This window comes from Anabrus simplex, chromosome 4, assembly GCF_040414725.1.
Source record: "Anabrus simplex isolate iqAnaSimp1 chromosome 4, ASM4041472v1, whole genome shotgun sequence".
Lineage (NCBI taxonomy): Eukaryota > Metazoa > Arthropoda > Insecta > Orthoptera > Tettigoniidae > Anabrus > Anabrus simplex.
The window spans coordinates 78,530,275-78,555,147 of NC_090268.1; positions in this window are offsets into that span (position 1 = coordinate 78,530,275).

The following is a 24,873-nucleotide window of genomic DNA, read 5'->3' on the forward strand; positions in this document are numbered from 1 at the left end:
GTATCAGATAAGAGAAATGTGTGTTACTTGTGTAGACTTAGAAGCAATGAGTCTAATTTACTAGTAAGATTTCGATTAATCTCGCTTACCTGAATATAGATTACGTCACGAAATACCTGCGCGATACGATAATGATTGTCAAAATTAAGTATTCCTTTCATCCGTGAAAGAGGGCATTGAACTCGTACTACAGTTGTTAAGATGAAGGTTATTGACTATGTATTTTTACAAGGCAATTCTAGAATATTTAGCATATAGTTTTGGAGTTATGGCTACGTGCGTTCGGCTATATGAAAGCCGATATTATGTTGAAGTGTCTATGGAATAGTGTTGAGATGTGATTATTTAATGAAGCATATTGATGGATGATTATAGTAAAAGTGATTAGTTTATGTTCTACGGAAAATGTAAGAATTGCTATACGACGTTTTAATGTTATATTGGTAATACGAGGTGAGTTTCTGGGCCAAGTTTGAGAATATATGACAAGGAGAGATTGTCGCGCAGATGACCATCTCAAGGTAAGATGAATATGTATTATGTAGAATTGTGTGTCGTGACAGTTATATATTTATGTCTGACTTTGGTGAATAACAGGTACTGCGTATGAGAGAGTGTACTAATATACGATTCGTTAGACTCATGACTGAGTATACATTTAATATTTCATGATGCGGTGACGTAACTCGATTAGGCGAAATAACTTCATTCTATGCTATCCATACAAGTCCGGTAGCACATATATATACGAAATATTGAGACAGTGCGGATTAAAAGAGTACATTGAGCCAATTATAGAGGAGTGTGCGGATTAGAAACTACTTGAAATATTAGTTAGATGTTTATTTTTTATTCATGCAAATATGATTTTAACTCAAGTAATTTGAATATGAAGTATATTACAATGGTTAGTTAGGAGCCATATGTCCTAGGCATGAGGGTGGTATTGCTTTAGCTCGAAAGTGGTTACCTGTGCGTACTCGAAATATGTGACCAATGATTCAGAGTTCAAACTTATGAAAGACTATAACTTATGAATGGAAACTTGGAGGACACTTTTACAATTTTATACTCACAAGAGAGTATATTTGGGAAATAATTATGTAAAGATAATAGCTGATTTGAGTTTATAATTTAACCTTTTCCCATGTAATTTTATTACGTTTTCAAGTTAACAAATCATTCATTTTTGCTCGGTGATCTCGAATATTATGAGAAAAATGTAGATTTTCGGAACATGGCTACGAACATTCAGTTATGTATTAATTACAATTCAAACATTGGTTATGAGAATATGTTAACAGTTATGAGCTTTAATTATTTTATTTTTGTTTGAGACAGCGCTGACTCAAGTCTTTTAATGATTAAATATCAGACAATTGAAACTACCCAGATTTCACTATATCCAACATCGACATTATTTTAAACAATAAATATTCTTACATTTATTTTCTTAGTAAGTGACTGTGTTTTAATTTCAATTCGAGTAAAGTCTAGTTGTAAGTTAGTTGATAAGTTTTCTTGATGCATGTGATTAATAAGTTTTCAAACGAAATGCGAGATTTCTTTGAAGGTATCGGTCATAGGTCTTTACTTTGGCGTATAGATACTCCCATGAAGCGTATCCCAGCGACCAACTTCTCTTCGAATCCACGTAAAATAATTACATATAAAATCTCAGATTTTATGGGCGGAAAATGGACACCCTGAGAAGAAACCAAGAGCTACCGGGAAAACTTGGCACTGACCGCTGCATGAGTGGGTGCAACATTCTGAATTTTATTCTCTCTTCAATGGTTTCTTCACTAATTTTGAGATCAACTACGGTTCATATTATTATTATTATTATTATTATTATTATTATTATTATTATTATTATTATTATTATTATTATTATTATTATTAGGAATTCTCCGATTTCTTTTAGCCAATTATTGTAATTTTTCATTGCTGACGCTAAGTTTAAAATTTTATTTGTGAGCCTGTTAATATCCATTCTATATAAGTGACCATAAAATTGAAATCGTCGTTCCCTGATTGTATCTGTGATTTTTTCTGTATTTTGCTAGATTTCACGTGATTTCTTTATCATCTAAATTTCATTTTCGCATTTCGGTTCTAAGATTTTCCTCAGGATTTTTCTTCTTTTGTTTTCCGATCATCTTTACTCGAGATCTGCCACCAATTATAACTCCGCCTGCAGCAGTTAAGGGGTGGATTGAGTAGCTCATTAACTGTTGTTGCCGGTCCCAAGCCCGGAAAAAGGAGCAGGATTGACAGGAAGGGCATCCGATCGTAAAAATTACTGCCAAAAACCAAACAACATCCAGAATACATCTTAGTTGTAATTTTGAGATCGACTACGGTTGATACATTATTGTTATTATTATTTTTATTATTCCTTTACTAAAATGGCGTGACTCAGGCTATAAAGCCTGCTATTCTGCGAAACCATGTCTTATAATGCACATACAGTTTAACACACACACACATAGCTTATATTGCTAGTTGCTTTACGTCGCACCGACACAGATAGGTCTTATGGCGACGATAGGATAGTGAAGGGCTAGGAGTGGGAAGGAAGTGGCCGTGGCCTTAATTAAGGTACTGACCCAGCATTTGCCTGATGTGAAAATGGGAAACCACGGAAAATCATCTTCAGGGCTGCCGACAGTGGGGTTCGAACCCACTATCTCCCGGATGCAACTTCACAACTGCGCGCCCGTAACCGCACGGCCAACTCACTCGGTAGTTTAACATATATTACACACACACACTATTATACTAAACTTTACACATAGTCAGAAAAACACATTAAAGGAAACAAGAAAGAACGTATATAAAACAACCCAGAATAAAGAAAATTGTCCTAATGCATCAATAAAACAAATTTCGTAAATCTTAGTGACAAACGGAATGACATAACAAAGAGAAGAAACACTCACATTACAGCTGCCAACACTTCTTTTTATTAAAATTCCGGTTCAAATGGGGTGTCCCTTAGGTCACGAATTGCATGTTCGATTTTTACTGAGAGTGGATCTGTGATTTTGTCTTTTGAGGGTTAGGTTAACTGCAGCTCTGTTCGGGAAGTTATGAATGGTTGAGAGAAACTGGAAAGAATCTGTTAAATAAGAGGGTGTCTTCTCCTACACTGAAATGAAGAAAAAAACCGATACGCTACAGATTCCGTGGCTTAGGCGGCAGCGCACCGGCCTCTCATCGCTGGGTTACGTGGTTCAAATCCCGGTCACGCCATATCGTCTGACGAAGAAGAGGACACTGTGTTTGAGGACTATGAGGAAGAAGACTGCATATAAGTTTCAGATGCATATTATATGAAAGGAAAGAATCGATAGTCATCCAAGCCTCATATCGTTCCTCCTCCGGCAAACTAACGAATGTGCAAATTGTCAACAATTTAGGAGAGCTGAAAGAAGTGTTTTTATTACACATGTCAAATCAATGTTTAAATTTAATGACTGGGTTTATGTGTTAGCCACCATACAGAATGATCTTCAGATATGAGACTTTGTCAGAGGGTAGACACTGTATAAATAATAAAACCTAGACCAAAATTTTATATCTACATGTTCCCTTATCCGTCACTTTCGTTAGTTTGCCACTGTGGGGACGATATGAAGTCTGGAAGAACACCGAGGCGTGACATTGTGTTCATTATACCCAGTCCTAAAGGGCATGCTAAGCTCATGAAGATAACATCCGATGCTTTGGGATTGTTTATCGATGCTAGTATGTTAGAAAATAAGGCTCATTTCACCGAAAAGGAAATCACTGAACAGCAGGCTTAATACGAAGCTGGCCAACGATATAATGGAAATACGTATGCATATTTTGAATCTATTATTGCTGAAAGTATGGCCTTTGAAAATAATATTTAGTGAAGGTTCGTTAAGTTGAATCCCCATAAGTGTTATACAGTATTTCAGTTCTAATACAGCAGACCGCTTCACGAAAATTTTCATTTGAAATTTGGGGCACTCAAATGCTCCATGTTCTAAAAAATCTACGTTTCCAATCCAGGGTTAATCGCGCCCCCGATTTGTATACTGAATGAGCGAGGAATAACTTCATTATCGATAATTATTATTATATTCAAGAAATATAATTTTTATGAAGTAGGGAATTTCTCAACATCCAGGAGGATGCGGAAACCAAGAACTGGCATCAAGAAATGAATGTGATTAAAGACGTGGTGATGAGTCATAGCAAAGACAGGTGTGGAGATAACCAATGAGGTCGATGTTGTTTAAATTGCTGTTAATCCGTCGTAGGTTGCGATGTTTTACGATGGGAGTGTCCCATCTGGCTTGAACAATGAGAAGCTGCACACCTCATTGTTTCTCAGTACGCGATGCAATCTTCCCGATAGTATTCCATTTAAAGACCACTAATTTACTGTAATCTAGATTCATCATAAATTCTATTAGAATTGAAGAAGTCTTTAAAATAAGTGAAAGATGCCTTAAGGTACAAAACTGAACGAAATATCAAGAAGGTGTACTTGTACAGTACATCCTGGTTCGTGGAGCTGCTCTTAACAAGGCCCGTGATTTTGTAAGAGCTTGCTGAATATCTGATAGCTTCAACAATTGTGTTTAATTTCTAGGTTCACCTACAAGTGCTCCGTAAGGGAAAATCAATAAAAACCTAACTAGCACGAATGTTATGTATGATGTATATACCACATGAAGTTATACTAACATTTCCATTTCATGTGTAATAGTTTTTTAAAATCAAAAAGCGATTCCGTTTATACTCGAGTGATAATGTCTACATTCAAGAGGCATAAGCCTGATTTATCTATCAAGTTGTAATTTCTACATTTACGGTGCATACGCCTGCTTTCTCACACGATCATGCGGAATGTACATGAAAAATTATGTTCCAACGTACAACTTCACAAAATAATTCTCAAACACACCACTACCTTCACATCTCAACGTACCTAGTTTAGTGCTGTCTAAAACCTACTCCGTTGAAAAAAAATTGTATAGTCTTGCTGGTATTGCCCCTCTTGATATCCGTCGAGAGGTTGCAGCAAAAAAACGAGAGGAAGACGGCGGAAACATCTGAAGCTCACCCTCTGTATGGATACAGGCCAGTTACTCCAAGACTCAAATCAAGGAAGAGTTTCTTCAGAACAACAGAGGCTCTTAATGGGACACCTCAGCAATCCCGAATTGATATGTGGCGTGCAAGCTGCACTCGCTCCGAAGAATGGTTGACACCAAGTGGTCACATGAAGAAATGGAGTACTTGGAGATCACTGAACAGATTACGGGCAAGCATGACAAGATGTAAAAGCAACCTGCAGAAGTGGGGTTTTAACATCGAGTCATCATTGTGTGAGCGTGGTGCAGTCCATTTGTTGCAGTGTAGTAGGTGCCCTAAAACATGGACAGTACAAGATCTACTTCAGGCAACAGAAAATGCACTGGATGTCGCCAATTTCTGGGCAAGAGTAGTGTAGACTTTTTCTTATAAGTGTGACTTTGTATATAATGTATATAATTCAGTAAGAGTATATATGTATTTATAGTTTTAATGCTTCTGATACGAATAAATAAATCAATACCGTACCTAGTCTGAGAGGTACGAATCGAAATTTCATATTCGAACGAACACCACCAAAAAGAGAAGAGTATCAACTGCTGAACAAGTTCAATGAAATAATTTTCGTACCAAAGGGACAGTTTTAAAAAGAACTATTTGGTTTATTTTAAACAGCTTCATTTTTGCAGAAACTTTCCTCGATCAAGGGCCTTGCTTTTGATTTTCTTCTCAAATGTTAAGTGTGCAAGCATGTTTCAACTGTAATACCAGATACAAATATTCACACAACACCAACTCAGTGTGACACCGTCCCTTTTTCCAAGAAAATAGAGTTAATAGCAAAGGGAAGGAACATACCCAAGAGGGACGATGTTGAATTCTGGATCTACGTTTCAAGTTCATTGGGATACTCTCAATACAAAATTGCCAGATCTGTAAGACAATATTGTTTCATTTATTCTCTGTTGAACGTCACCAATAATTTCTGCATACCGAGAGCTTAATTGTGTTTTTCCATCAACGATTTCGCTCAGCTATTCAGACTAACTACACAGGAAAGCGAATTGCCACTTCAGTGTTGCAAGTCAAAGCTACGATGTTTCACAGGAAGTATAAAGAAATAATATTTCTTTTTGCTAGGGGCTTTACGTCGCACCGACACAGATAGGTCTTATGGCGACGATAGGAAATAATATTACAGAGGCAAAAATGTAAGTGGATCTAAGATATACCATTGTTGAAAGTAACAGGAAATACAGATACGGAAGTTAAGTACGGTATACTTGGATTCAAAATATTCATGTGTTGAGGATAACAGGCGGCGCAATACCGACAGCAAGGGATAGTTTGAAATAATAGGAAAAACAGTTTTCTATTTGCTTTACGTCGCACCGACACAGACTATTATTATTGAGACGATGGGATAGGATAAGGCTAGAACTGGAAAGGAAGTGACCATGGCCTTAATTAAGGTACATCCTCGAAATTTGCCCCGTGTGAAAATTAGAAACCATGGAAAGCAATCTTCAGAGCTGCTGACAGTGGGTTTAGAACCCACTATCTCACGAATGCAAGGCAACAGCAGAAAATAACGAGAGGTTGAGAAACTTTGTTCACGTGGAACGAGGTAGTTAGTTTCCCTGTCAGGCAGTCGAAAAAAGAAATAAATTGAATTCCTACTTTGTCCCTGATGTTCACTCAGCCTACCCCAAAAATGAGTACCAGATTAATTCCTGGGGAGAAAGACAGTCAGCCATTCTGTCCCACTTTGTGGGGTAGTGTGACATTTCACTCCTTCAAGGATTATCACGTCCTGTATGGATACAGCTAACGGCGAATTCGGAGCGCAAGTAAAGAAAACTGCGACATAGAATAAACATCCAGGGATATTCAAAATATCTTACCATTGAAGTTAACAGGATACGAGGAAATGGAAGAGACAGCTAGTTATATTCAAGATTTCTGCCCGTTAGAATTAACGAGAAATGACGACCAAAAGCTACATCTAGGGATATTTATTTATTTATTTATTTATTTATTTATTTATTTATTTATTTATTTATTTATTTATTTATTTATTTATTTATTTATTTACTACAATTTGCTTTACTTCGAACCTTCGCACATCGCAACGACACACGGGCGTGTTATGGCAATGATAGGATAAAAAGTGGCTTGATATGGGAATGAAGCAACAGCCATTTACCTGATGCGAAAATCGGAAAGCACGAAACACCGTTTTCAGGGCTGCCGGCAGTGAAATTCTAACCCACTATTTCCCGAATGCAGTCAAGATTTCTTATCGTTAAAGGCAATAGGAAATGAAATGAAATGAAATGAAATAAAATGAAATGGCGCATGGCTTTTAGTGCCGGGAGTGTCCGAAGACAAGTTCGGCTCGCCTGGTGCAGCTTTTTTTAGTTGACTCCCGTAGGCGACCTGCGCGTCGTGATGAGGATGAAATGATGATGAAGACGACACATACACCCAGACCCCGTGTCAGCGAAATTAACCAATTATGGTTAAAATTCCCGACCCCGCCGGGAATCGAACCCAGGACCCCTGTGACCAAAGGCCAGCACGCTAACCATTTAGTTATGGAGCCGGACAATAGGAAATGACGGCATAGAAAATATATCTAGGGCTGTTCAAGATATTTTATCATTGGAGGTAACAGGAAATCTAGCGACACAGAGGGATATTCAAGATTTCTTATCATTGGAGGTAAAGAAAATTACTGTAGGCTACGATAGGAGGATTCAAAATAACTACAGTAGGAAATAACAGGTGATAACGGAACGCAAGCAAGAGTGAACTGGTTCAAGATATCTTATCAGTGAAGGTAGGAAGAAAGTACTCAAAGAAAATAATGTTTCCACCAGTATGTTAATATTGCTACCAAGCAAACAACTACGTTATACAAGGTTCAATCCTGAACACTCTGCGAGTGTGACCAATCCGAGCAAACTCGCCCCCACACATTATCGGAACTAATTCAATTATTGCAACAAACAACACCACCACCCACAACTCTGGCGGCGAGTACTGGTTTCATTAACCAGGTGGGACAGCACTACCGCACCCAGCATGGTACCACTCCATCGCACACACACAATGCAGTGTTGTGTTCTTAAAATGATACGCCTACACCTTCCGAGATGAAGGAAGAAGTTTTATTTTCAATTGGTACCGCCTGCTTACTGGTTACATTTGCATCTCGATTAAGCCTACGATATCCCCGAAAGAAACCACACATTTTGAGCTATAAACGTACCTCTCAAAATAGTGATATCCACCGCGTGACACACATCAAAAATGATACAGTGCACATTTAATATGTGATCCAAATGTGGACACTAAAATTTAATGTTATTTGCTTTATGTCCCTCTAACGACTTTTACGGTTTTTGGAGACACCGAGGTGCCGTAATTTAGTCCCGCAGGAGTTCTTTTATGTGCCAGTAAATCTACCGACAGGAGGCTGGCGTATTTGAGCACCTTCGAATAGCATCGGACTGAGCCAGGATCGAACCTGCCAAGTTGGGGTCAGAAGGCCAATGCCTCAACCGTCTGAGCCATTCAACACGGCGATACTATAACTAATTGACAATAAACCGTAAGACTTAAAAGTCTCCTTTCTAAGTAAAAAAGCATCACCATCATCAGGTTGAGTATCTCAGACGGTAGACCGCTGGCCTTCTGAGCCCAACTTGGCAGGTTCGATCCTGACTCAGTCCGGTGATATTTGAAGCCGCTCAAAAACGTCATCGTTTCGGTAGATTTCCTGGCATGTAAAAATAACTCATAAAACCAAAACAAAACCCCACGGCACGTAACGCCCTTGAAAGGGCTTTGGCCTGCCCCGCGACCGCTGCTTAGCCCGAAGGCCTGCAGAGTACGACGGGCCGTGTGGTCAGCACGACGCATCCTCTCGGCCGTTATTTTTGGCTCTCTAGACCGGTGCCGCTATCTCACCGTCAGATAGCTCCTCAATTCTAACCACGTAGGCTGAGTGGACCTCGAACCAGCCCTCAGGTAGAGAGAAAAATCCCTGACCTGGTCGGGAATCGAACCCGGGGTCTCCGGGCGAGAGGCAGGCACGCTACCCTTACACCACGGGGCCGGCCAAAAACAACTCATGCAGGACAAAATTCCGGCACCTCAGCTTCTCTGAAAACCATAAACCCGTGGTGTAAGAGTAATATGCCTATCAATTAACCGGAAGTCATGGATTCGATTCCCGGTTGGCCAGGAATTTTTCATTGAGGAATGAGGGCTGGAATGGGAAACAATCGGTCTCAGAAGAACTTCTCATACGAGAGTCAGTGGACTCGGTCAAGGAAGTAAAGTCAAGAACCTCGCCACTCTTAACAGCCTGGCACTCCAGTATCTGCTGGCCATCTCACTGTTGTAGCATAGCAGTTATCTTTCCAGACCAAGGCCCGAATGAGCTGTTTGTCACGGGTGTTCTTTGTGTAATAATAATAATAATAATAATAATAATAATAATAATAATAATAATAATAATAATAATAATAATAATAATACCGGGCGAGCTGGCCGTGCGGTTAGAGGCGTACGGCTGTGGGCTTGCATCCGGGAGAAAGTGGGTTCGAATCCCACTGTCGGCAGCTCTGAAGATTGCTTTCCGTGGTTTCCCATTTCCAGACCAGGCATATGCTGGGGCTGTAGCTTAATTAAGGCCACGGCCGCTTCCTTCCAACTCCTAGACCTTTCCTATCCCATCGTCGCCATAAGACCTATCTGTGTCGGTGCGACGTAAAGCGACTAGCAAAATTAATAATAATAATAATAATAATAATAATAATAATAATAATAATAATAATAATAATAATAATAATAATAATAATAATAATGTTTTATGTGCCACAGGAGTTCTTTTACTTGCCAGTAAATCTACCAATACGGTGACGTATTTGAACACCTTCAAATACCACAGCACTGAGCCAGGATCGAACCTGCGTAGTTGGGATCAAAAAGCCAGCGATCTACCGTCAGAGCCACCCAGCCCGGCTCATCGTTAAGTAACACACCTTCTATTTCCACCTTGATTATCAATATTCGAATCCTGGTGAATACAGATAGGAAATTCCACCGATAATATTTCGAGATGTCCAAAATTCGAAATCAAGAATCAGAATGGTTCCAGAGATCCTCAGAAACAGCAACGATATAGTTAGGCACGTTGTTATTAAGCTTGTTTTATCGGATTGTTTTACAGTTTTAAAACGAATTCGAAATGAAAGGATGTGACTTGTCATTTGAAAAATTAAGCTTAGAGCTTCAGCCCCTGGATTTCATAGATCATAGGATCGAATCCCGTAAATGTAGTCCTACTTTTAAAGGCAGAAAAGTGCCCTTTTGGATCTAAATGTCGTACGATGGCGGCGTATAAAAGATCTCTCTCGACACATTTGGTACTAATTTTTACGTACCAATAACTTCCTTCACAGTTTTCTAAGACGCTAAGGTGCCAAACATTTTGTACTGAAGGATTTTTTTTTACGTTCTTGTAAATCTACGACACGAGAATCGCACATTTGAAAACCTTCAGGCAACACTAGACTGAGCCGGGATTGAGCCCGCCTCCTTGGGCAAAAACGGCCAGCGCTCTAACGCCTGAGCCATTCAGTCCGGCGACACGTTTGGTGTTTACCCGACAAAAATAATTATTCTCAGCCCAGCAGGGATCCGGTTTCTCTGTCATCCCATATGCAGCGTAAATAGTGTCAAACCAAAATGTATGTATGCAACAAGGTAGCTGAGGCATTTAATTAATTAATTAATTAATTAATTTATTTATTTATTTATTTATTTATTTATTTATTTATTTATTTATTTATTTATAAAGTGGCGAAGTTAGGGCTCTTGGCTCTGTCTTAACCACATACAATGTTTAGATTTTTACAGCATTAATTTAAAATATCATGGTAATCAATTACAGTTAATGAGATAAGACGAGTAAATCACATAACGAGTAACAATAGTACGATTAATTAACATTTTACCCCACATATGTGGGAAAAGCTGTAGAAGAATAAGAAGACTATTAATGAAAAAAGTATACGATAAATAGAGAGTAGACAATAAAAGAAAAATATGTCATTAATAACTAAATAATGTATCTACTAAGTACCTTAAAGGAAAACTTATTCTAGTACGAGGCAAAAAGTAATGAAATGAAAATTATCATGTTACAATTTGAGTTCACTAAAACCATGTTACTATGTTATATATTTCTAGGAACAATACATAGTCTTGAACGGGAAGAGTAGAAACAAATAAACGGCTGTTTGATTAGTATATTATTACAGATTCTATATTTTTCCTCGCCAGTAGTGTGCAGTAGATCTACGCATTTCGCGCACACATACATGAACGCTGAGTTAAGGCTACTCTGGACAACGTTCTCTCTGATACTTAACTTCGTAAAAAAACGATAAAAAGGAAGACCCCTTACGCTTCGCCATTTCTACTCCAGTACCTTCAACAGGAAGTACACATTATAACTATAAGAAGTAACTTCTAAATTTAAATGAAAATTAAGAATTTCCGACAATAACTCGTCATGCATACTTAATATATGGTTTGCTTAACACATGTTGTAAGTCTCATGACCTTCAACCCTAAGAGCTTGTTGACCTGACTGCCTGCTAACCTGGACTGCTTTCTACAATACAGGTTTAGTTTGCTTCAACAGTCTGTGAGGGAAACCGGAAATTCATATTAGGAAGAACATGTCATTACTTAGCAATAACAGCAGGCATTTGGAGATCACAATCGTGATCGTGAAATAAACAGCAATACAGTGTTAACTAGGAGTCCAGCTCCTAGAACGAATGGTCAAAGAAATGGCTTTCTCTTCAGAGGACCTCGGCTTCGATTCCTGGCCGGGTCCGGTTAATTTACATACAACACGTCACAGTACGAACTACCACAGAAACACGTAGTATTGAATACATCATTCTCATAGGGTTGAAGGCAGGATGGGCATCCAGCCGTAAAATTGAGCGTAATCCACTCATAGTGCCAACCCGAAGTAACTGGGAAAAGGTCAGGAAGAGAAAGGCTCTTTGAACTATGAGCTCTAAGCAGAGTACAATTGAATGGCACCTGTAGAAATAAGGACAAGATCGCTTAATTAAGTGTGAATAAAGCAGACCAGATAAAAAGGACAGACATGATGATTGTGATGATGATCTGTTATTTAAAGGAGCTTAACATCTAGGTCATCGGTCCAGAGAAGAGAAAGCAAAGCAAAGCAAAGCAAAGTCATCTCCGTACAGGCCATGAAGGCCCTCGGAGGGGTGGAAGGTAAAGGCTTTCACTATCCGTAACCTCGACACTTGTTGGGGTAGAGTGGTTAGCTTTACGCCCGGCCGCCTTTACCCCCAGGAATTAACCTGGTACTCATTTTTGGTGTAGGCTGACTGAACCTCAGGGCCATGTGCACTTCCGGAAGAGGAAATCTCGTTTCTTAAATGTTACGACTTCCTGACGGGGATTCGAACCCACGTCCTTCCGGGTGAACCGAGCACGCCTTTACCACCTCGGCCAGGCAGCCCTTCCAGAGAAGAGAAAAACAAGTGTTATTGTAAATAGTGTAACTCTAACTTAATTCTTCATAATAATAATAATAATAATAATAATAATAATAATAATAATAATAATAATAATAATAATAATAATAATAATAATAATAATAATAATAATGTTATTTGTTTTACGTCCCACTAACTACTTTTTAAGGTCTTCGGAGACGCCGAGGTGCCGGAATTTAGTCCCGCAGGAGTTCTTTTACGTGCCAGTAAATCTATCGACAGGAGGCTGTCGTATTTTAGCACTTCAAATACCACCGGACTGAGCCAGGATCAAACCTGCCAAGTTGGGGTTAGAAGGCCAGCGCCTTAACCGTCTGAGCCACTCAGCCCGGCTACTTAATTCTTAGCAGGAATGAAGCGTTCGGGCTTTTAAACATTTTCCAGTTATAGATTCGATATTATGAAGAAGAATTCACTCCTATATTTCCAAGAATTAAAGGCCACTACACAAAGAAAGCTAAAAAAAATAAGCTACGCTATGCTAAGTATTGCCAAGCTACGTTGTGCTATGTCACGAACAAAAAGCTAAGCTAAACTATGCTAGGCATCCGTTTATAGATGGCGGATTAATTGAAGAGGAGGCTTTTTTATTGGCAGCTGTCGTGGAAAAGTGAAGAAAGTTAAAGAAATAGCAAGAGGAGAAGATTCTGTATGCGTGTTATTGGAAGGAGAATATTTCATGGTGAATCTCATAATTTGATTCAACAATGCATTGAAATTATGGAAGAATAAATTTAAAATGTTCATCTAAATCAGGAGCACTTTCATGAACTTCCGTCTATTAATAAGGAAAAATGAATGCAAAGTAGCAAAATTATAGAATGAAGGGTAAAAATGATACGTAAAATTTTCCAGAGTTTCATTTATTTCTTGCCAACGTTGTCTTTCATGGTTTTATGTATGTTCAGTCTTCAGCCCTAAGGCTGGTTGGATCCTCAACAGCTCTGCCATCAGCTGTCATAAATGGCCTAGGCATCACTGAAGAAGCGTACTAGGGAAATGAGGGGTGAGGTAGTTTCCCGTTGCTTTCCTCACCGAGCAGGAAGTAGCTATTATACATCAGTCTGCCAAGCCCACTGAAATGCATGCACCAACCGACCCTATGAGCAACATTTTTACACCATTCATAGCAGGGACTGGCTACAGAAGGAATGGCTTATTAGCATCGCTCATACCTCAGTCACTTTCATATTGTCAAAGCCAAGGATGAGACTGAGACAGATTAGTGAAAGTAACAAAATTGCTCTAGCCCATACCAGAAGACACAGTAAACCGTAAACACTAGGTCCTGCCAGCTGCTTTAATATTTTGACAGACAAGTGTATTTTTGTTCCTCTTCAATCAGTCTTTCTTCCTTTCGCTGCCTTCCATAATAATTAACAAATACAAACATTATTAAGCAATGCATTAAGGTAATTCACGAAAGCCACACACACATGAAACAACTGTTTCCTAGTTGCCGGGCAAAAGTGATTCTACGCATGCGCGAAGCCAGTTACAGCTATGAAAATCGCCTCCTACGCTATCTGTAAAATTTAGCTTGCCAAGGCTTAGGTTAGCGCAGCTTAGCATAGAAGTCTGTCTGAGCCATTCCATGTAACTTCATTGGAGCGAATTTTTTTCGTTGCGTAGCTTAGCTTTGCTTTCTGCGAGTGGCGGCCTTAACATCTTTCATTTCCCATCGTTTGAGAAAGCATATTCTCCTCTAAAAGTTTTGATTTCAATTCAGGCAACCCAGAAAGAATATTGTCATTTTTATGTTAAGAATGATTCCATAATTTTTCCTCCTCCCTTGATGAATGGTAAACGTAAACGTGGTGGCATTCGGTTTAGAGAGACTGAGGATTTTTAGCCACGTCCGGTTAATTCCATCAGCAAAAGCACCTGACAGTGAAACTGGGCGTAACACATTATAGTGCTGACTCCCGTTACATGCAAAGAAGAAAGACCAGGAATAAAAGATGTCATAATTCCAGATTTCATTACAAAAATAAACAAAATTAGTAATCAAATACGCTAGGCCTATTCTTTTTCAGTGTGTTTCTCTCTAAGATTCAAATCCAGCGGAAATCACAACAACCGAGGGCGCAAAATAATCCTCCTCTCCCTCCCCGCTGTATCACAGTGGTAAAAAATGTAGGAAAGTTCTTGCTTACAAGTGAAAAATCTATTATTGGTTTACTCTGTAGTATAAGTGATTGCCGGATAGTTGCGGCTACTGATATATACTTGTGCCCACTCACTCTGTCGCAGAAGATTTCCGATTGGTTTCCTAGATAGAACACATTTAATGTACATTTCTTTCTGGGGTAGTGGCGCGCACGTATCTGTCTTAGGTCTTTGACGTTTCGAAATGGGTACAAGTTTTCTGCATGTAATGTTCCCCATACACGTGTTCGTGGGACATTTATATGTGTAGAAAGTCGCCCTGTGCTGGTAGTAGGACTACGCAGCACCATTTCAACGATGTGTTGCTGTTTCTGCACAGGTTTTTTTAAACTAAAACGTTCAGAAGAAAAATGGGAAGTTGGAAGAATACCTGTTTCGCGCAATGTGCTGAAAACTCTGGTAAACACTCTACGATCAGGAATTCGACGTGTCGGAAAGCTCCGCCGGTATTCCTCGACAGTAGCAGGAGCACTACCATCGCGATGATGATGATGATGATGATGATGATGATGCTTGTTGTCTAAAAAGGCCTAACATCTAGGTCATCGGCCTCTAATGGTACGTGTATGTTGGGTATTCAGCCCGAAGGCTGGTTTGATCCTCTGCAGCTCCGCCAACAGCTGTCATAAATAGCCTAGGCGTCACTGAAGAAGAGTACTAGGGAAATAAGGAGTGAGGTAGTTTCCCGTTGCTTTCCTTACCGAGCCAGGCGTTGCTATTACATATCAGTCTGCCAAGTCCACTGAAATGTATGCACCAACCGACCCTATGAGCGATATTTTTACACCATTCATAACAGGGACTGGCTGCATAAGGAATGGTATTACTAGCATCACTCATACCTCAGTCACTTTCATGTTGTCAAAGCCAAGGATGAGACTGAGACAAGTCAATGAAAGTAACAAATTTGATATAGCCCATGCCAGAAGACATAGCGCACTGTAAACACTACATCTCGCCAGCAAAGGCATCTAATGGTACGGAATAAGACGAAATGTAATGACAATTTAAAAGTCCAAAATTCATCCACTGACCAGAATTCAGAAAGTGAACATGAATGAATGAATGAATGAATGAATATAAATTTAAAATAATCAGCGGATCCATCTCACAATACTGAATGTTAAAAATTATTCCAAAATCGATCCACTGACTAGAATTCAAAAAGACGACGGTGATTATGAACTTAAAACAATCAGTGAATCCGAAAAGCAATGCCCCCCCCCCCTTCCCAGAAACTAACTTAAAACTTACTGACCAAGCGACTACTTCAAGAGCACAATCCTGAATAGATGATGCTTGTTGTCTAAAGGGATCCAAAATCCAGGTCAATGGCGTCTTATAGTGGTACTTATCGCTAGTGAAGTAGAACCATGGTATTTCTCATGTAGCGGTACTGATCAAAAGTAGCGTAGAGTCATTGTATTCCACACATTATAGTACTACTCACAAGTAATGTACGTCGTACAGGTAACGCAGATCTCAGGTGTTTCTCACACAATGGCGCCACTCATAGGCAACGCAAACCGATAAGGTTCCTCACCTAGGTGTACTAACCACAGGGACTCGCACTATCCCGTGGTGTTTCTCACATAGTGGGTGGGTACTAATCACAGGCAACGCAGACCCACGGTGCCCCTCATATAGCGGTACAACTCACAGGCTACGCCCAGATCCGTGGTGTTGCTCACATGGGTACGACGCACGGGTACCGGAAACCCCCAGGCCAGCCTCTTTACTGCTACTAATCACAAACCTATTTCGTACCTAATTTAGTGGTACTACTCGGTACGAATCAAAAGTTGTTTCATGGTTCTAATTCAATCATCCCTTGGTCGCCCCTTTTAGTCGCCTCTCACGACAGGTAGGGGATACCGTGGATGTATTATTCGTCTGCGTCCCCCACCCACAGGGGGTAAAGAGAGAGAAAAAGGAGAAAGAAGGGATCCGTCACTTCGAAAAATTAAGTAACGGACGAAGAAAGGCAAGGGCCACGAAGGGCGTGAAAATGAAAGACTCGCTAGGCCTCAAATGTTCTAATACCGTCAGTGTCGGAAAAGAACAAGAGTTGACCAAGGGAGGTCGGATATGATAGTGAGGAGCCTGGCACAAGTAAGTGGAAGCAATGCCAAGACTCAGCTAAGGGCCCCGTGGTCGCCAATCCACACTCCCAAGTTGAGAGCCCCTTGGGCCCCTTTTAGTCGCCTCTTAAAGGCAGGGGATACCGCGGGTGTATTCTACATGTGCGTCCCCCACCCCCAGGGGTGGCCTTGATGAAAAGCCGATGGAGATATTACTCAGACATCAACGTCCTCCCACGTGCACTTGCTACTTTAACTACTACTACTACTGAACTGTTTTCATTCCTCCCCTGAAGGGGGAAGCGGGCCCCTTAGACGGTGACGCCGTCTCTCAACCGGGAGATTTGTTACGGTGAAGGACATGCTCCGAGAAGGTGAGGGGGTTGGCGACCGTGGCCTATACTAGTAACCGTCCCGGCATTCACCTTAGTGCAGGTGAATGCAAACCATCGGAAAACCATTCTCAGGGCAGCCGACGGTTGGGGCCAGCCGTGAGGTCCAGCCCTGTCCCGTCTCCCGAAAGCAGAGGCGTAGAGCCACGGTATAGACGTGGCCACCCCTCCTCTGCTCAGTTGGCCGATCAGAGTGCAGAGCTGTTGGACCACGGACCAGCCATGGCCACTTATGGGCGGAGACCCACTCTGCACCTACCGACCTGCTACCTTAAGATAAATCACCAAGAAGAACAAATGACAACAATCTTTAGATAGCGAGTGATTGAAACTTTCAGCCTACCTATTGATACGCCTTCGTACCCATTAGATCCCTATTTAAAATATCCTTAATACTATCAATACAAATCCATAATTTACCAGTCACAGTACAGACGCTGTTCAGCCCGCTGGACTCCATCCTGTCTTCTCTCGCACTGTGCCATTGACTACAATGCAATCATTCCACTTTTCGTAGTAGATGGTGATTAAAATCGAGGCGTTTGTGTTGTAGCCAAGCGATATGGACAAGCCAGCTCCATTATAACAGCCGATATAATTACAGTTAGGTCTGTAGCACGAGACATTACTCACATCGAACACAATGAGTGACACAGATTCTTTCAAGATAACAGAGACATCAGCGAGGGATATTGATTAACAAAACGGGAAGATGGCAGAGCAATTACCAAAGCGAAATGAATGATGTAACTATTAATCTGTAATTTGACGTTGTTAATTATCCCTTGTAGTGGTTCGTATCTCGATAAGGAGATATCTTTGAGAACTTATACCATCTGATTACTTGTTAGCTTCTTCATGTAATATAACATCGAATTATTACATGCTTGATAAAGATCAATACCTTAAGAAAGATTTACTTTCTCTACAACCAAAGTTATGGCCGGTAAAGCGAATGGATTATGTACTTGCCCTAAACAGTAGAAGCCCCGAAATAGATCGCTACACATACAGTACATAGTATTTCACTAACCGCACTGTAGTATACAATAGTAGAAGTAGGAGGCAAGATTATTTTCGGAGAGGAAAGGAGATAAGCAGAAGGAAGAACGTGGAAGAAAATTAAGGAAAACAAAGTGAGAATATTAGGTTATGAATTGGGAAGAAGGATTAGAGCAGAACGAAGGAGAACATTGAGAAGATTAAACAAAAGTATAAGGAATGAACTAATGAACTAGAAAAGACAATATTAAAGGAGAACAGACAGAAGAATGTAAAACCTGGTGAAAGGAGTGGGCAGGAATATGAAAATATAAAGAAGGAAGGGTAGGAACTGAATACCATAGATCAAAAATATGAATAAAAGAAAATTTGTGGGAATGGAATTAAAAATATCGAACAGATGGACAGGGAAAAAAATGAAAGGAACCAAGGAAGGAAATATTTTAGACAGATGATGGTCAATATAAGAGAATATGAATGAAAAAGAATTACTGGAAGGCAAACTCTATTTTACCTAGAAGAACTAACCCTTTTACAGCTTTGGCGAGATGTTTTTTTTTTTTTTGCAAGTTGTTTTACGTCACACCGACACAGATAGATGTTATGGCGAAGATGGGACAGGAAGGTGCTAGGAGTGGGAAGGAAGCGGCCGTGGCCTTAATTAAGGTACAGCCCCGGCATTTGCCTGATGTGAAAATGGGAAACCACGGAAAATCATCTTCAGGGCTACCAAGAGTGGGGTCCGAATCCACTATCTCCCGAATACTGGACACTGGTGCGAGATGCTCTCCTTCTAGTGTCAGTTAAGATCTATAGTGGTAGAAGGGATTTTAACAATGTATTTTTCTTCTTCTTTCGTTTTGACCGACTATGGACCACGTTAATTCGAATTCAGCTTCATTTGTTTCTGGGCTTTAATCCTCGCCCAGTTCTCCTTCATTCTTTCACTCTGCAATCTCCTCCTTTCTTCTATCCATGGCGCTTGAGTACGGGATTTAACTTTTTCTCGAAACTTGTATTCCCATTTCTTCCAGGTCTCTCTTCACCTCCTGGTACCAGCGCACCGTACTTTTCCTGATCGCAAAGAGTCTTCCCTGATTAGTCACTCTTCCCGGGTTCATTCTGTAGATATCTCCGAAGAATATGCCTCTTCTCTTCCGGATTATTATTATTTCATTCGTTACGATCATCTATAGACTATGTTTACACAATCCATCGTATCTTCTCTCTCTCAAACGTATTCTCTTTCTTTGCAATCCTTCCAGATGTCCTTACAGTGAGTCTTGAACTTTTTCTTTGTCGCTCTTCAACCCAAATTTTGCGTGACTTGACGAGTTTCTCCGGTGCATCCCTGAATATTAATTTTCTGGAATTTTGCAACCAGCCAAATTCAAGTATGTCTTCTAAACTTAAGTGTTCTGAAATTCACAAAATCATTGAAGATCTATCAGAAACCTATCCCTCTGATTTGAAAATAATTCACTTAAATGCTCAGTCATTAGTTGATAAGGTACATTTCGATGAGTTTTTTGACTGCTTTGTTGATTCAAATATTAACGTTATTGCTGTAAGTGAGACATTTTTCAAGGGGTCCATTCCGGACTCAGAGATTAACATTCCTGGCTTTAATCTATATAGAAACGATAGATTGGGCAAGAGAGGAGGAGGGGTGGCTGTGTACGTGAGGAGCAATATAAAATGTAAAATAGTTCACACCTCCCCTGCAGAATATTGTCGTAAGCCAGAGTATATTTTCCTAGAACTTGAATTAGCTATAGGTAAAGTATTATTTTCATGCATCTACCGTCCTCCCAAAATTGGTTTCATGGATTCGTTTGTAGAGGCGATGTATAATTACGTTTTTCATTATAAATATGTTATACTTGCAGGTGATATGAATGGGCATTATGGATCAGGGTCCTCGGAAACTGTAGTAATCGATGATGCACTTGACTCATGCAATTTAACTAGAATACCATTTGATGACACATACCATACTGCATATTGTCATTCTAATCTCGATACCATAGCTTCAAATTGTAATGATACCCTTCTTAAATTTGGGCAGACCCCAGCGAGTGGATTTTCTGGACATGATATGCTATATGCTGTCTTCTCTATATCGGCACCCAAATATGAAAGAAAATGGATCACATTTAGGGATTTCCGCAGTTTTAATCCTGAAGATTTTCGAAAAGACGTAATTTCCGCTCCCTGGTATGAAGTATTTTCTCAGCGTAATATCGATGATAAAGTCATCAAATTTAATAGTTTAATTTCCGCGTTGTACGACAAGCATGCCCCATTAAAACTAATTCGAGCCAAACACCCACCTAACCCGTGGATAACGTCTACAATAAAGAAATTAATCTCTGCGCGGGACAAGGCAAAAAGAAAGCACATCAAAACCAGGAAACCTGAAGACTTTGAAACCTTTCGCATCTTGCGTAATAAAACCAAACTCGCGATCCGTGATGCTAAAGTCAAACACATGCATTCTTTGTTCAGTAAGAGAACAACTTCGTCTGCTCTCTGGGGAACTATAAAATCACTAGGTATTGCTAAGAAAAATTCGCAACATACTTCCTCATTCATATCTGCAGAATTGCAAAATGATTATTTCTTAAAGATCTCACCAGTGAACAATTCTCACAGAATATCCGAAATTATTCATAGTTACATGAACACAAAAGAACCTCAACATGATCTCTTTCACTTTTCGTACATTTACCCAGAGGATATAGTCAAGGTATTTAAGAGCATGAATACCAAGGCTGTTGGACCAGATGGTATCTCACATCCCCTCCTAATGAACTGTTTGGATATAATCACTCCGGTTATAGCTCACCTGTATAATTTCTGTTTACAATCAGGAGTATTTCCAGCTGTATGGAAAATGGCCAATATAAGACCTGTTCCTAAAGTTCCTTCTCCTCAAAAATTTGATGATTTCAGGCCAATCAGTATTTTGTCAATATTAGGTAAAGGATTAGAAAGGATTGTTTACCAACAACTCACTTCGTATTTAAATACTCATTCTATACTTAACACATTTCAGTCTGGTTTTCGAACAGGCCATAGCACTACGACGGCACTTCTCAAAGTCACCGATGATATCAAGTTTGCAATGGACAGAAAGGAACTAACGCTTCTGGTATTATTCGATTTAAGTAAGGCATTTGATAGAGTTCATCATGACCTCCTTCTGACTAAATTACGCACAATGGGCATATCTCTATCAGCTCTCTCTTGGTTTGAATCGTTCTTGAAAGGGAGATCTCAGCGTGTAGTATTTGACAAACAAAATTTTTCTAAGTGGTCTAGTGTGCATTCTGGCGTCCCTCAGGGTTCCGTGTTGGGTCCCGTTTTGTTTTCGCTGTATATAAACGATCTGCCTGGAGTTTTACGCTACACGAGACATCATATGTATGCCGATGATTTACAGATCTATTACCATTTTCCTGTGAATCGTGTTGTCGAAAGTATTAGTAAAATAAATCTAGATATAGACAGACTACATCAATATACACTAAGTCATAATTTACTATTAAATGAAAACAAAACTTTAGCTATTTTTCTAGGATATCGAAGAAACTTATCAAATCTTTTCAACAGGGACATTCCTCCAGTAATTGTAAACGGTTCTGTAGTCAAGTATCAGGAATGTGTTAAGAATTTAGGTATTCTAATGGATAACACTCTGTCCTGGACCTTTCATGCCAAGCACTTGGTCAAGAAAGTGTCTGGCATATTGCATCAGTTTCGACGAAACTTGCCGTATCTTCCTTTCTCGGTGAGAAAGATGCTGATCCAAACTATGGTATTTCCTATTTTAGATTACGGCGCTGTAATTTACAGCGATATCTCTGAGAAATATAATAGCAAACTCCAACGTATTCAGAATGCCTGTGTTCGATTCGTCTTCAATATTCGTAAAGACTGTCACGTAACATCTTACTACAAAGCCGCAGAGTGGTTGAAACTCAGGGATAGACGATCATACTCAGCTGCTTGTTTACTTCTGAGAATTTTAAAATCTAATGCTCCCTCATATTTGACCAAGTCCTTTGTTCAGATGAGTCAAGTGCACGACCGGGACAATAGGTTTACAGCTAACACCCTTCAGGTTCCACAGCATCGTACGGTAAAGTGCAGTAAGTCGTTCATTGTCACTGCCTCTCAATTATACAACGATCTTAAACTATATGAAATTCAGCAAAGTAGTGTTGGAACTCAGAAAAAATATCTTAAATACCGCTACCTTTCCACTTATTAAGCCATGTAAATGAATTTTCACCAAATTAATTAAATAGTACGAAATATCATAATGCCCTAGATACATTTTAGATGCTCAGTCTTATTCTTAATTCATCCTCGGCTTTAAAAATCTTAGGTTTCTGTTTCGTCTTCTGTTCCTTGTTAGTATAGTGTATGTTTATGAAATGTTAAAGTATTATTGTAACCTCCTAGATGTTTAGTTTTTAATCTTATTCTTATATCCTCAGTAGGAAAATGTATCTTACGCTTTTTATGTATTCTTTCATTAGATTTTGTATGTTAGGTGATACATTTAAGTTAAAGTGGCAGTTAGTTACAGCCAAAGGGACCTCTGGTCCTACTTGTAATTAACTTTAAATAAATATATTTCTATTTCTATTTCTATTCCCACAATTTTCTTCATAAAGGTTGTTCTTTCATGTACATCTCCCTCCTGTATCCCCATTTCTTCCAAGTCCTTGTGAACCTCCTTAATCCATAAAGGTTGTGCCTTCCACCTTTCTAGTAGATTATCCTGTGTGCCACTCTATTTGGATTCATCTTCTTAATGTGCCCATAACATTATAGTCTTCTTTTCCTCGTTGTAGTAGTAAACTTCCAACTTTTTCATAAATGTCTTGATTTGGCCTCAATAGGAACATGGGTTGTGAATCTAGTAATTTTTTTGGACCTAACATGAGGATTCTTCTTTCCCTTATTTCAACTACTCCATCCGTCTCTCTCGTCATGGTTTCCGTCGCGTAGGCCTATAGAATCAGTACTCCAACCACCATAAAATAATGTTTTAATTTTGTTTGGATGAATATGGACTTGCATTTATAAGTTCCATGTCATAGTCTGAAGGCTAGTTCCATCCCCTTCTATTTATAGCTTATTTCTCATTTCCATTCGGGGTGAGAATTTTCCCCAGATACTGGAATTTATGAACACGGTGGACATACCCTAATTTGGTTTCGATTCTGTCTGTGAGATCTGTTTTCTCTGATTCCATATATTCAGTTTTCAAAAGATACTCTTAAATCGGTTTTGGCGGCCACATTTTGTAATTATATTAGGCCTATATTATTTTTCAGAGTCTGTGTCTTGTTCGTCTGCCGGCTTTGACATCCTGCCAGTATCTCTTCAGCCCATCGACCATGGCTTTCTTCCGCTCTTCTGGTAAAAGGACTCTCCGTCTTCTGGGTTCTATCTCCACCATACAACCCTGACAGGTTTTCACCATCCTTCTGAAATAAACCCTGTCATTGATTTTATCCTTTGTAACGCATCTCTCTCTCTCTCAGATCTTCCTCACACTCTTGGAACCATCTCAAATTAGGTGCCTTTGGTTTTAGAAAATTTCAGATTTTCTTTGTGAGCCGGTCATTATTAATGCGGAAGATGAGCCCATCAAACATCAATCTTCTCTTTCTAATTGTTGTTGTTGTTATCGGTTCTATCTTGCTGTATAATTTTATTAGATTTCAGTTGAACCAGTCCGTCAACCCATCTGTTGCCCAAGATCTTCCGTAGTATCCTGTGTTTCTCTTTTAAGTAGTTGATTGACTCTTGTCCTTTTCGATTCATTCACAGGGTCTCCGCAGCATATAAGCCTTGTGGTCTAGTATATTATTATTATTATTATTATTATTATTATTATTATTATTATTATTATTATTATTATAAACGTTGCTTTAAATCGAACAGTGTGCTGAGTCTGTAGTTCATTGAACATGACAGGTTTTATAGGGATTATGAAAACGTATTTTGTATGGGAGGAAAATGAATTGCGGCAAACAAACACAGCAGACAGACTGCATGCTAACTAATGATTGAATATGGGAAGCAACAGTTGTAATACGTGTTTGCTGTGTGGTTAAATTGTTTCATTTGCCTGAAAATATTAACACAATAACGATATTGTTAATAAAACATGTTCCTATTTACGGAATGAGTTATTAATAGACGCTTATTAGGAATTCAAATTATCCGTCAATATCCGAGCGTCCGCTCATGCAAGTCGTGTACGGGTTTGCTGCAGCCATTGAACAAAATACAAGCCTGCTGTCAGCTGAGGGTATATTATATTGTCATGGTCGTAATAATGACAAGCGTGCCGCATACTCTGCTGTGGACGCCACAGGAACACAAATTACGACGCATTAGCTCAAATTGTGTCCCCACTTCGATCATAGCCCGGAACTTCGACAGCTGAAATGCGGAAGATCTACCCATAGCCCACCCAGTATTTAAAATGAATCACAGAAACTATGT